Source organism: Mustelus asterias, chromosome 6 (assembly GCF_964213995.1).
Source record: "Mustelus asterias chromosome 6, sMusAst1.hap1.1, whole genome shotgun sequence".
NCBI classification, from domain to species: domain Eukaryota; kingdom Metazoa; phylum Chordata; class Chondrichthyes; order Carcharhiniformes; family Triakidae; genus Mustelus; species Mustelus asterias.
In genome coordinates, this window is record NC_135806.1 from 129,522,301 (window position 1) to 129,536,906 (window position 14,606).

At 46.8% G+C, this 14,606-nt stretch overlaps 1 protein-coding gene across 7 annotated transcripts in view; it reads left to right on the forward strand.

Moving 5' to 3' along the window:
- glra3 (glycine receptor, alpha 3) overlaps window positions 1-14,606 on the forward strand; it is a 166,724-nt gene that overhangs the window by 126,592 nt on the left and 25,526 nt on the right. The gene's annotated exons all lie outside the window — the stretch shown is intronic.

Below are 14,606 nucleotides of genomic sequence, written 5' to 3' on the forward strand. Positions count from 1 at the left end.
CTATACTCATTGGAATTCAGAAGAATGAGGGGAGATCTTATAGAAACATATAAGATTATGAAGGGAATAGATAAGATAGAAGCAGGAAAGTTGTTTCCACTGGCGGGTGAAACTAGAACAAGGGAGCATGGCCTTAAAATAAGGGGGGAGCAGATTTAGGACTGAGTTGAGGAGGAACTTCTTCACACAAAGGGTTGTGAATCTGTGGAATTCCCTGACCATTGAAGCAGTTGATGTTCCCTCATTGAATGTTTTTAAGGCAAGGATAGATACATTTTTGAACAGTCAAGGAATTAAGGGTTATGGTGAGCGGGCAGGTAAGTGGAGCTGAGTCCACAATAAGATCAGCCATGATCTTATTGAATGGCAGAGCAGGCACGAGGGGCCAGATGGCCTACTCCTGCTCCTCGTTCTTATGTTCTTATTATTATCAGCATGTTTTATAAAGAAGTGCTGATGTTCTCCGGCATTGAGGCTTAGGGTCACTTTTGTTTACTGTGTCCATCAATGATTAGGAGACGGGCTTGGAGGAAAGTAGTGTTTGCAGAGAAAAATAACAGCTTGTCCTGCCACAGTTTTAAGAGAAGCTTGAGCATTTTTCTGCAACCTCGTGTGGTTTAAATTGAGTGTTTTCACAGGCTTAGATGCACCAGACTTAAATAATTAAATGTTCAGTCCACAAAACCGTCAATGTGCATAAATTCCCCCACAAAAATTTCAAATGGGTATCATTACTGGTGGCAGAGACGGCAGCATCCGTGTATACTAGGACCTTTTCAATCATGTATGTGGCTCTCAACTAATAAAGCTGACACCTCTTCCCAACCACAAATATAGAAAGCCTCAGTAGAATCCCACTATTCTTTGTGGACTGTTCAAACAGCTCATTAAAATATCCACTACCTCCATCTGCAACACTGGCACAATTCATTCAAAGGTACATATTTCCCAGTCGACAGGTATGTGCTAATTTTATGACTTCCATTTGGAGAATTAAAGCCACTATCTATAGATGGATGCATTTTCTTCACTTCCAATTTTCCCAACTTCCCCTCCCACTGTGACACTGGCTCATGCCATCTTCCAAGTTAATCATCAGTGCCATCCCGCGCCAGGGTGCCTTGGCAAAGTAGCGAAAATAAAAACTGCTGGAGAAACTCAACAGGTCTGGCAGCATCTGTGGAGAGACAAACAGAGTGATCGGCCAGAATTTCCCCCTCATGCCAGCAGTGGGGTTCGTGGGGTGGGTGGGAGGGGTGGGGGGTGGAGGGTACGGGGAAGGAAAAGAACTGGGCCTCAACCTTCTGGTCTCACCTGCCGCGGGATGGGATGGTAATTTTTTAAAATTCATTCGTGGGACATGGGCGTCACTGGCTGGCCAGCATTTACTGCCCATCCCTCGTTGCCCTTGAACTGAATGCCTCGCTCAGCCATTTCAGAGGGCAGTTGAGAGCCAACTACATTGCTGTGACTCTGGAGTCACATGCAGGCCAGACCGGGTAAGGACCAGGCAGATTTCCTTTCCTAAAGGAAATTAGTGAACCAGATGAATTGTCCCAACAATCGACAATGATTTCATGGTCATCAGTATCATAGAATTATAGAATCATAGGATCCCTACAGTACAGAAGAAGGCCATTCAGTCCATCTAGTCTGTACTGACCACAATCTCACCCAGGCCCTATTCCCGTGACAACACATATTTATCCTGCTAATCTCCCTGACACTCGGGTCAATTTAGCATGGTCGATCAACCTAACCCGCACATCTTTGGACCATGGGAGGAAACCAGAGCACCGGAGGAAACCCACGTAGACACGGGGAGAACGTGCAAACTCCAAACAGACAGTGATCCTAGGCCGGAATTGAGCCTGGGTCCTTGGTGCTGTGAGGCAGCAATAGAACATAGAACATTGCAGCGCAGTATAGGCTCCTCGGCCCTCGATGTTGCACCGACCAGTGAAACCAATCTAAAACCCATCTAAACTACACTATTTCAATATCATCCATATGTTTATCCAATGACCATTTAAATGCCCTTAATGTTGGCGAGTCCACTACTGCTGCAGGCAGGGCATTCCACGCCCTTACCACTCTCTGAGTGCAGAACCTACCTCTGACATCTGTCCTATATCTATCACCCCTCAATTTAAAGCTATGTCCCCTCGTGCTAGCTATCACCATCTGAGGAAAAAGGCTCTCACTATCCACCCTATCTAATCCTCTGATCATCTTGTATGCCTCTATTAGAAGTCACCTCTTAACCTTCTCTCTAACGAAAACAACCTCAAGTCCCTCAGCCTTTCCTCATAAGACCTTCCCACCATACCAGGCAACATCGTGGTAAATCTCCTCTGCACCCTTTCCAATGCATCCACATCCTTCCTATAATGCAGCCAAGTGCGGCCGCACCAGAGTTTTGTACAGCTGCAGCATGACCTCCTGGCTCCGAAACTCAATCCCTCTACCAATAAAAGCTAGCACCCCGTACGCCTTCTTAACAACTCTATCAACCTGGGTGCCAACTTTCAGGGATCTATGCACATGGACACCGAGATCTCTATGTTCATCCACACTACCAAGTATTTTACCATTAGCCCAGTACTCTGTAATCCTGTTACTCCTTCCAAAGTGAATCACCTCACACTTTTCCGCATTTAACTCCATTTGCCACAGTGCTAACCACTGTGTCACCATGCATAGATTCTTAATCCCAGATATTTTTCTTTATTGAATTCAAATTCTATATTCTGCTGCGGTGGGATTCGAACCCGGGTCCCAAGAACATTAGCTGAGTTTCTGAATTAATAGTCTAACGATAATATCACCAGGCCATCAACTCACGGACAAGCTGAAGGGCCATTTACTCAAAGGGATTTCCAGTCCCAGTGTGGGCAAACAGGACCGGAAAATTCCACCCTCGTTTTCCTGAGAAATGATGGCGGGACCTTGCGGTCCCAGCTGTCATGGCAGGATAATGGTGGGCCGTCATTCCCGCTGAAGATTCATCGGGAAGCAGATTAGTATATCAGTAATGGATTCAATTCAGCAGCAGACTGGCATGTTCCCCCGCTAGGAAATCCTCCGCCACACCAGCAGGCGTTGCAGTTGGAGGGTGGACAGTGTTGGAGAGAGTTTGGAATGTGATGCGCATCATCCTCCTGTGAAGGTAGAACAGAATGTCCACGCCCTCAATGTGCGAGGCAGGTCATTGTACGGGCGGAGCTGAAGGTCAGCACAACTGGACAACCGAAGATGAACCCTGGTTATCTATCCTAACAAGGGAAAAGTCTCTATAGATGCCAAAGGGAAGTGAACAGAAGGGGATTCGTGTAAGTGGGAGGCTTCATGCAATGGCTCTTAAGAGCTTTGGCAAAGTGCGATATCTCCATACGCAGTCATGATTCAGGGGATGTAGACTCAACCTTGTGGGGGTTTGTGCATGGGCAATAACACAGACAGCAGCAGGAAAAACCCAGGAGACCTTCGAGAAGTACAATGATTAATATTTTTACAGAGGTGCAATGACTATATACAACTTAATACTTGTTGGTTCTTCTTAACCTATCTCTGCGTCTGACATCTGCAGGAGAGTTGGGGTCAGCCCTCTTCATAAAATCATAGAATCATACAGTGCAGAAGGAAGCCATTCGGCCCATCGAGTCAGCACCGACCACAATCCCACCCAGGCCCTAAGCCCATAACCCCATGCATTTGAGCAATTTAGCCGAGCTAATCTACCTAACCTGCACATCTTTGGACTGTGGGAGGAAACCTGAGCACCCGGAGGAAACCGACGCAGACACTGGGAGAATGTGCAAACTCCACACAGACAGTGACCCAAGCCGGGAATCGAACCCGGTTCCCTGGCGCTGTGAGGCAGCAGTGCTAACCACTGTCCCACTGTGAGAGCCCTCAGTCTGATGACTTTGGCGGGTGTCCCCTGGAGGGCCTCGGTCTGGAGGGCCCTGCCTTTCTTTGGGTCTCCTGCTCTCGGACATGTCCACCCTCAGCAGTCCCAGAGGCTGGAGTTGATGAGGTCACAGGCAGACGGGACTCAGAACACCTGGACACCCTTGGAGAATCCTGGGTAGAAGAGTCACATTGAACTCAAAATATTAACTCAGTTTCTCTCTCCACACACATTGCCAGATCAGTTGGTTTTTCTAGGTTTTTTTTCTGTTTTTATTTCAGATCTCCAGTGTGATGAAACTATGCTTTTAAGAAATGTATTTAAATCATGTTTCTTGTAAGGGGTATGTTTAAAATTCAGCGTTGTTTTACATGGTGCCATTTTGTCTGCACCAGACAGCTCATGTGCTGACAATGTAGGCAAATGATTGATTTTAACTGGGGATGCGTTTGTGTTAATCTGAGTTAATGCATTTTTGTTTATTTGATTTTCCCCCGGGGGTTTCAGAGCAGAGTTTTGATTAGGTTGATAGACAGAGACAGTCATGTGCTTAAGGAGAGGAGCTAAGCTTACAGGGAAAAGCAGGCAGTTACTGCTAGATTCTGAAAGAAGCAAGAGGTGTCTGCCTCTCTCTCTCTCTAGAGGCTACTGTTTGGGACCCTGCTAGGAGAAATAGGTTTCTCTCTTTGTCTCTCTCTCCAGAGGTGTTCTGGAGGCTCAAGGATTGGCAGCCCAAGTACCAGCACATAAGCAGAATGAACACAAGGTAGCTAAATTTGCAGATGACACACAGATAGTTCGGAAATTGTGTTGTGAAGAGGATATAAGGAGTTTACAGACAGATATAGATAGGTTGAATGAGTGGGCAAAAATCTGGAAGGTGGGATATAATGTAGGAAAATGTAACATTGTTCACTTAGACAGGAAGAGTTAAAGAGTAGAGTATTACTTAAATGGAGAACAACTGCAGAATTGCAAGATGCAGAGAGACCTGAGAGTTTTGGTGCATGAGTCACAACAAGTTAATATGCAGGTATACCAAGTAATTAAGAAGACTAATGGAATGCTATCCTTTATTATGAGAGGAATTGAACATAAAAGTAAGGATGTTATGCTTCAGTTATACAGGGCATTGGAGAGACCACATCTCGAATACAGTGTGCAGTTTTGACCTCCTTATTTAAGGAAGGATGTAAATACGTTGGAGGCAGTGCAGGGGAAGTTGACAGGATTGATACCTGAAAAGAGCAGGTTGTCTTATGAAGAAAGATTCGACAGGTTGGGCTTGTTTGCACTGGAGTTTAGAAGAGTGGGCAGCACGGTAGCACAGTGGTTAGCACTGCTGCTTCACAGCTCCAGGGGCCCGGGTTCAATTCCCGGCTTGGGTTACTGTCTGCGTGGAGATTGCACATTCTCCTCGTGTCTGCGTGGGTTTTCTCCGGGTGCTCCGGTTTCCTCCCACAGTCCAAAGATATGCGGGTTAGGTTGATTGACCATGCTAAAATTGCCCCTTAGTGTCCTGAGATGTGTAGGTTAGAGAGATTAGCGGGTAAAATGTATGGGGGTAGGGCCTGGGTGGGATTGTGGTCGGTGCAGACTCGATGGGCCAAATGGCTTCTTTCTGCACTGTAGGGTTTCTATGATTCAATGAGTGAGGGGTGGCTTGATTGAAGTACATCAGATCCTGAATGGCCTTGACAAGGTGGATGTTGAAATGATGCTTCCTCTTGTGGGTGAGTCCAGCACAAGGGGACATTATATTAAAATTCAGAGTCACACTTTTAGGACAGAGATGAGGAGATTTTTTTTCTCTCAGAGGGTTTGGGTCACTCTGCCTCAGAAGCAGGTGGAAGTGAGGTCATTGAATATTTTTTAAGGTGGAGGTAGCCAGATTTTTGTTATGCAAGGGAATCAAAGGTTATTGGGAGTGGATGGGAATGTGGAACTCAATGCAAAGAAATCATCCATGATCTTATCACATCGTGGAGCAGGGCTTGAGGGGCTGAATGGCCTACTTCTGCTTCTAGATTCATGGATTCATAGGCATTTACAGCATAGAAGGAGGCCATTTGGCCTATCATGTCCACACCTGTCAACAAAGACCTGACTACACTAATCATATTTTCCAGCGCTTGGCCCATAGCCCTGGTGGTTACAGCAGCGTGAGTGAATATCTAAATACTTTTCAAATGTTACAAGAGTTTCTGACTCAACCACCCCTTTCTAGCAGTGAGTTCCAGAGTCCCACCACCCTCTGGGTGAAAAGGATTCTCCTCAACTCCCCTCTTAGCCTTTTATCTCTTACCTTAAATCTATGCCCCATGGTTATTGATCCATTTACTCATGGAAGAAGTGTATTCCTATCCACACTATCTATGTCCCTCATAATCTTACACACCTTTATCAGGTCCCACTCAACTTTCACTGCTCCAAGGAAAACAGCCCCAGCCTCTCCAACCTTTCTTCATAATTCAGACCCTACAGCCCTTGAAAATCTCCTCTGCACCCTCTCCAGTGCAATCACATCTTTCCTATAATGTGGTGAGCAGAACGTGCACAGTATTCCAGTTGTGGCATAATCAGCAATTTTCAGCTCCAACATGACCTTCCTGCTCTTCCTATTCTGTGCCTCAGTTGATAAAGGCAAATATTCCCTATGTCTTCTTAACCACCTTATCTACCTGCCCTGGCACTGGGGATATTCGAAGAATCATGGCATCATAGAATCATACAGTGCAGAAGAGGCCCTTCAGCCCACCAAGTCTGCACGGACATGTTAGAAACACCTGAACTGCCACCTAATCCCATCTGCCAGCACTTGGCCCAGCGCCCTGAATGTTATGATGTGCCAATGCTCATCCTGATACTTTTGAAAGGATGTGAGGCATCCTGCCTCCACCACCGTCCCAGGCAGCGCATTCCAGACCGTCACCACCCTCTGGGTAAAAACGTTTTTCCTCACTTCCCCCTAAACCTCCTGCCCCTCCCCTTGAACCTATGTCCCCTCGTGACTGACCCTTCAACTAAGGGGAATAGCTGCTCCTTATCCACTCTGTCCATGCCCCTCATAATCTTGTACACCTCAATCAGGTTGCCCTTCAGTCTTCTCTACTGCAATGAAAACAATCCAAGCCTACCCAATCTCTCTTCATAACTTAAATGTTCCATCCCAGGCAGCATCCTGGTGAATCTCCTCTGCATCCCCTCCAGTGCAATCACATCCTTCTGATAATGTGATGACCAGAACTGCACATAGTACTCCAGCTGTGGCCTCACCAAAGTTCTATACAACTCCAACATGACTTCCCTGCTTTTGTAATCTATGCCTCTATTGATAAAGGCAAGTGTCCCAAATCCCTTTTTCACCACCCTACTAACATGCCATTCGCTTTCAGAGATCTGTGGACAAACACTCCAAGATCCCTCCGATCTTCAGCACTTTCCAGGGTCCTATCATTCATAGTGTAATCCTTTGCCTTGTTTGCCCTTCCCAAGTACATTACCTCTCACTCTTCCAGGTTGAATTCCATTTGCCACTGCTCTGCCCACCTGACCAGTCCATTGATATCCTCCTGCAGTCAACGGCTATCCTTCTCACTTTTTACCACCCCACCAATTTTCATGTCATCCACAAACTTCTTAATCAAACCCCCTACATTTACGTCCAAATTATTAATGCACATCACAGATAACATGGGTCCCAGCAGCAAGTCCTGCAGAACCCCACTAAAAACAAACTTCCAGTCACAGAAACATGACTCTACCATCACCCTTCTGATTCCTGCTCCTCAGTCAATTTTGGATCCAATGTGCCACTTTACTTTACTTTAGCACTGCTGCTAGTTAGCACTGCTAACCAGCAGCAGTGCAGATCCCATGGGGCAGTTTAAAGTGAAAGTAAAAGGACAGCAAACATGGTCAGAAGTTTGTAAAAGTGTTCTCCATAATCTATAAATGTGGTAAAATAAATATTAGGGTGTGTGTAGATTGCAGACTTTGGGAATCACTGAAGTTACTCCACACCAACAACGCAATACTATATGGTGGCATGAGATGGTACTGGAAAACTCTTCACCTTTCCAGGAGAGTTTTGAGAGAGTTGCTGGCCTAAGTCATGCTGGAGCTTGGTCAAAGTGGTGCAGGAGTTTTACTCGAATTCGCACTGTATTGGGTGACTGTGCAGCTGACATTTTAGTTACCCTGGTGATCAATGGGGGAGGTTGATGCCCAAGACCGCAAGAAACTACAAAGGGATGTGAATGAAGCCCAATCCATCAGGCAAACCAGCCTCCCATCCATTGACACTGTCTACACTTTCCGCTGCCTCGGAAAAGAAACCAGCATAATTAAGGACTCCACGCATCCCGGACATACTCCCTTCCACGTTCCACCTTCTTCCATCGGGAAAAAGATACAAAAGTCTGAGGTCACATACCAACCGACTCAAAAACAGCATCTTCCCTGCTGCCATCAGACTTTTGAATGGACCTACCTCATATCAGAACAAAGAACAGTACAGCACAGGAACAGGCCCTTCAACCCTCCGAGCCTGCGCCGATCCTGTTTACCTATCTAGACCAACCGCTATTCCCCATTTGTTCATATGCCTATCAAAATAAGTCTTAAATGTGACTAATGTAACTGCCTCAACCACCTCACCTGGCAGTGCATTCCAGGCCCTCACCACCCTCTGTGTAAAAAACTTCCCCCGCACATCTCCATTGAATCTTTCTCCACTTATCTTGAACTTGTGCCCCTTTCCACCAAGGCCCCATCCCCGTCCTCCACATATTTATCCTGCTAACCCCCTTAACCTATGGATCCCAGGACACTAAGGGGCAATTTAGCATGACCAATGCACCTAACCCGCACATCTTTGGACTGTGAGAGGAAACCGGAGCACCCGGAGGAAACCCACACAGACACGAGGGGAACGGTATGCTTTGTCTGTATAGCGCGCAAGAAACAATACTTTTCACTCTGTACCAATAAATGTGACAATAATAAATCAAATCAAATCAAACTCAAATAAAGTCATGCTGAAATTATTGATGCGTTTGAAACCTATTTTATTTTTCATCGTGGAAAGCGCAAAGTTCAATAAACCTACCCAGGGACTCAGGGGCAGAGGCGTTGACACATTTACTCATGATTTGTACTGATTTAGCAGAAGACTGTGAGTATGGTAATCTAAAAGAGGAGTTAATTCACAACAGAATAGTTGTTGCAGTAATGGATGATGCATTATCGGGTCATTTGCAGTGTCCAGGAGATCTGACCGTGGTAAATTCAATTCAGTTAAGCTGAGATCGGGAGGCAGAATCATTCAGTCGTTAGACAAGAGAGAGAGAAATAGCCCGAATCTTCAAATAACAGATACAGTTGAATTCATCAGACATATGGGAGGGAAAGTAAAGCGGAGAGACGAAGACACATGAAGCAGTGAAAGCAACAGATGGTGGAAGCCCACACTAGCTGTTGCCGATGCAGGTGTGAAAGGCAGGCGTACGGGATTTGTCCCACCAAAATTGCCGAATGTCATTGGTGTAAAAAGATGGGACATTTTTAGACAGTGGGGCGATTTTCCCACAATCCCATCCTCAGTTGGATGGATTTCCTGCACACTGTGCATCACAGAGTGCCGGCAAGGGATACATGCTGCTCAGGGGGTTAGGGGTTAATCCGACCCAGGAGGCTGGCATCAATGCATTGAGTGGGCCACTGCGCATGTGCCAATCTGTCACAGGGGAGATCAGCATTTGCACGCTGACCCTTCCATTGCCGACCTCCCAATTGCTTCCCCGCACTTCGCCTCCCACCCCACCACCCCCCCCCCCATCCCCCACCCCCCGCCCCTCGATCTCTGGTTTCCCTCACCCCCCGATGGCCAGACCTGACCACCGCATCCGCCCCCGGGCCAGCCCTGATAGCCCAACCTCCCATGGCCAGCTCTGACCCCACCCTCAAGGCCAGCCTGAGCCGCCCCTTCCCCCTGGTCAGCCCCAATCGCCCCTTCCCTCCTTCTCCCACTGATCCCTAATGCCAAATGCGCAGCGGTTCCCCCCACCACTGATTGGCCTGGCCCAGTAGGCCCTGCCCCTCAGGCCCCACCCCCTTGGCACTGCCCAGAGCCCAGTGGGCAGTGTCAGGCTGGCAGTACCAGGGTGCCAGGCTGGCACTGCCAGGGTGCCAAGCTGGCACTGCCCAAGGGGAATCCCTCCCTGTTCCTGTCCACCTGCAGAGTGCCTCAATGGCCTATGTCCTCAACAGCGAGGTCATCCTCCCATGGTCCCCAGTGATGGGGACCAGCTATAATCCCCACTGGTGGGAACCGCTCCCAGTGGGTGGGAGGGAAACATTAGTGAGCCCGGACGATACCATCCCAGTGTTGCTGATGACATGAAAATGCCAATTTCCACATGGTAATCAGCCTCACACTGATGTCTGGCACGAGGCTGATTACGTTAAAAATAATGGCCTGGGAGAGTCGCAATAAGCTGAACGCCGGTCACCACTCCCGCTATGGACCCCCTGCTGACATTTCCCGGCCCGCTGCGCTGCTCGAGCAGGGCTGGGAAAATCGCACCCAGAATGTCTCAGTGGAAAACATGAGCACTCAAAAAGAAGAGGTTCTTCGAGTCCACGAAGTTGAAGATTCACAAGGCATTGAAGTACCTTTCTTAAGAGAGATTGAAGGGGTTAGTGGAAATTATTGGAGTGCGGAGATCCTCCTGGAAGGTCATGGAACATGTTTTAAATTTGCCAGGGGAGCAGCAGTTTCGGACACTGGCCCATTGTTAAACAAGGGAGTTCTCCAGCCATCCTGCAAAAAGTTACATGGACCAGCAGGAACAGAGCTGGTTGTTCTGAGAGAACTAGCAGCGCAGAGAGAAAGTAATTACTGAAGTACTGTACATAATTCAAGATCAGTATCGTTCATTTTTAAGTAGTGAGGCACGTATGGAATTGAATCTAATCTGCAGAATAGAAGAAATAAAGAATGTTAACGATCAATTCGGAGACTTCAGAGCAAAATTCCTGAAGTTATTTACGTAGTTGTGAGAGCTAAGAACAGCGTACTGTGTAACACTAAACCCAGAAGCAAAACCAATATGCTTATATACACCCTTTACTTCCAGAGGTAAAGAAAGAGATTGACTCAGTCGTGAGAGAAGGGGCGGGATTTTCCACGCTCTGCCCAAGCTCGCCCAAGCCCAAAAGATCCCGCCCGAGGCCAATGGACCTTTGTCTGTGTCCCACCCGCCACGGGAATCGTCTGGTCCTGTGTCAAAATTAAATCCTATTGGTTGGGCATATTTAAAGAGCGTGAGAAGATATTTGATATGACCTTAGAGTTTGATCCTTTGTACTTCAATCTTGGACCTCCAGATAAAGATAATTGATGCCAACGGGAAAAGGCTGTACAATATCCTAACATTTGCAGTGCGGAAGAATATCATTTCCTCCTGGATTATCCATAAATCTCCTTCAGTTCAGAATTGGCACAACATTATTATTGGGAGTGTATCCCAGTGGAATTCCTAACCTGTATACTCCAATCCAAATCAGATGCATTCCATAAGGCAATAAGATATAGGAGCAGAATTTGGCCATTCGGCCCATCGAGTCTGCTCCACCATTCAATCATGACTGATAAGTTTCTCAACCCCATTCTACCACTTTTTCCTTATAACCCTTGATCCCCTTACCAATCAAGAACCTATCTATCTCTGTCTTAAATACACTGAATGACCTGGCCTCCACAGACATCTGAGACGACGAATTCCACAGATTCACCACCCTGTGGCAGAAGAAATTCCACCTCATCTCAGGTCTAAAGAGTTGTCCCTTTAATCTGAGGCTGTGCCCTTGGATCCTAGTCTCCCCTACGAATGGAAGCATCTTTCTACTCCAGAAAGTATGGGACCGCTATCTGAAATGTACAGGTCCTGTAATGTCTGACTTACTCCTTCAGGGCTTTCCGTAGGCTATGTAGCGCTGCCTCTGATACATGAGGGTGTGCACCAATTTGCCATGTTTCCATGGCTTTATTCTCTTTCCTCCCGTCCTGTTACTTGCATTGGTTTCGCCTTGTCTATTTCTATATGGAGAGCTGATCGAGCCGTACTGTACCGGTTTTGAGGGTGTATTGCATTATTTGTAAAAATGGAAAAACTCCAATAAAAATACATTTTAAAAAACAAGAAGTGGGGCTGGGTGACAGGCGCCATCACCCACTGGTGTAGCATGACATCCATCTCCCAGCACCCCTTCTAAGCAGTTGGTTTCAAGGTGATGCGGTATGCTATTTATAGCTTACTCAGCCCAGCAAACCGTTTCAAGAATTCTCTCTTGAACTGCTCAAGTCTAACTTGACTGACCAGCTTATCTTTCCTGCAACTGAGGCACAAGTCAGTGCAAACGCTATAGCTCAGAAGGGAGGACACCTGATTGCAGATGATGATTCAGTTGTCTCTGTTCCTTTATAACAGAGCGGCAGTCTTCTGACCATGTACCTTCAGTGGAATACACCATGGACCATGGAATCAGATGGCGGATGACTGTAGGAACCCAGTTTTCAACCAGGGTGCATCATTAGAGGAAATGAACATACTCCCATTCCTGTTTCCAATTTAAAAATCGTTTTGTGGCCATTGACCATTATTTCAGTGGTCCAAAAATATTCTGTGACCTCAGCTAACAAAAGTGGGTGTTATTTTATTCATTCGTGGGACATGAGCATCGCTGGCTGGCCAGCATTTATTGTAAGAGTTTTAACAACACCAGGTTAAAGGCATCTCCACAGCATTTATTGCCCATCCCTAGGTGCCCAAGGGCAGTTGAGAGGCAATTACATCATTGTGGCTCTGGAGTCACATGTAGGCCAGACCAGGTAAGGACAGCAGATTTCCTTCCCCGAAGGATATTCATGAGCCAGATGGGTTTTTCCAACAATTGTCAATGGTTTCACGTTCATCAGTAGATTCTGAATTCCAGATCTTTTTTATTGAATTCAAATTCCACCATCCCACAATGGCGGGATTCGAACCCGGATCCTCAGAACATAGAACATAGAACATAGAACATTACAGCGCAGAACAGGCCCTTCGGCCCACGATGTTGCACCGACCAGTTAAAAAAAAAACTGTGACCCTCCAACCTAAACCAATTTCTTTTCGTCCATGAACCTATCTACGGATCTCTTAAACGCCCCCAAACTAGGCGCATTTACTACTGATGCTGGCAGGGCATTCCAATCCCTCACCACCCTCTGGGTAAAGAACCTACCCCTGACATCGGTTCTATAACTACCCCCCCTCAATTTAAAGCCATGCCCCCTCGTGCTGGATTTCTCCATCAGAGGAAAAAGGCTATCACTATCCACCCTATCTAAACCTCTAATCATCTTATATGTTTCAATAAGATCCCCTCTTAGCCGCCGCCTTTCCAGTGAAAACAATCCCAAATCCCTCAGCCTCTCCTCATAGGATCTCCCCTCCATACCAGGCAACATCCTGGTAAACCTCCTCTGCACCCTCTCCAAAGCCTCCACATCCTTCCTGTAATGTGGGGACCAGAACTGCACACAGTACTCCAAGTGCGGCCGCACCAGAGTTGTGTACAGTTGCAACATAACGCTACGACTCCTAAATTCAATCCCCCTACCAATAAACGCCAAGACACCATATGCCTTCTTAACAACCTTATCTACTTGATTCCCAACTTTCAGGGATCTATGCACACATACACCTAGATCCCTCTGCTCCTCCACACTATTCAAAGTCCTCCCGTTAGCCCTATACTCAACACATCTGTTATTCCTACCAAAGTGAATTACCTCACACTTCTCCGCATTAAACTCCATCCGCCACCTCTCGGCCCAACTTTGCAACCTGTCTAAGTCTTCCTGCAAACTACGACACCCTTCCTCACTGTCTACCACACCACCGACTTTGGTGTCATCAGCAAATTTGCTAATCCACCCAACTATACCCTCATCCAGATCATTAATAAATATTACAAACATGAGCTGAGTTTCTGGATTATTAGTCTAGCAATAATACCATTAGGCCATTGCTTTCCTCAGTTGATACTCAGCTGGATTTTCTACTGGTTTAGAAGCTGCCTTTGGGAGCAGCATGCCTTTAAAAGTTTTGACCTGGAGCTGAAAGCTTCCTGCCCGATAGACAGTTTGAAAATGCCTCGTCCTATAGCAGGTGTGGCACTCTGTATTAATGGTTGGACTGACATGGTGGCACAGTGGTTAGCACTGCTGCCTCACAGTGCCAGGGACCCAGGTTCAATTCCAGCCTTGGGTGACTGCCTGTGTGGAGTTTGCACATTCTCCCCGTGTCTGTGTGGGTTTCCTCCGGGTGCTCCAGTTTCCTTCTACAGTCCAAAGATGTGCGGGTTAGGTGGATTAGCCATCCTAAATTGCCCCTCAATATCAAAAGATGTGTAGGTTAGGGAGATTAGCCAGCGTAAATGCGTGGAGTTACGGGGATAGGGTGTTGGGTGTGAGTAAGATGCTCTTTCAGAGAGCAACTCGATGGGCCAAATGGCCTCCTTCTGCACTGTAGGGAATCTAAGATTCTATGATTCTGTAATTCGATATACAACTGGAACCTGAATGAAGAAAGTTCGAACGGAGTCCTGTTAAAGTCTGGCTCTGCAAATAGTCAATACATGTTAA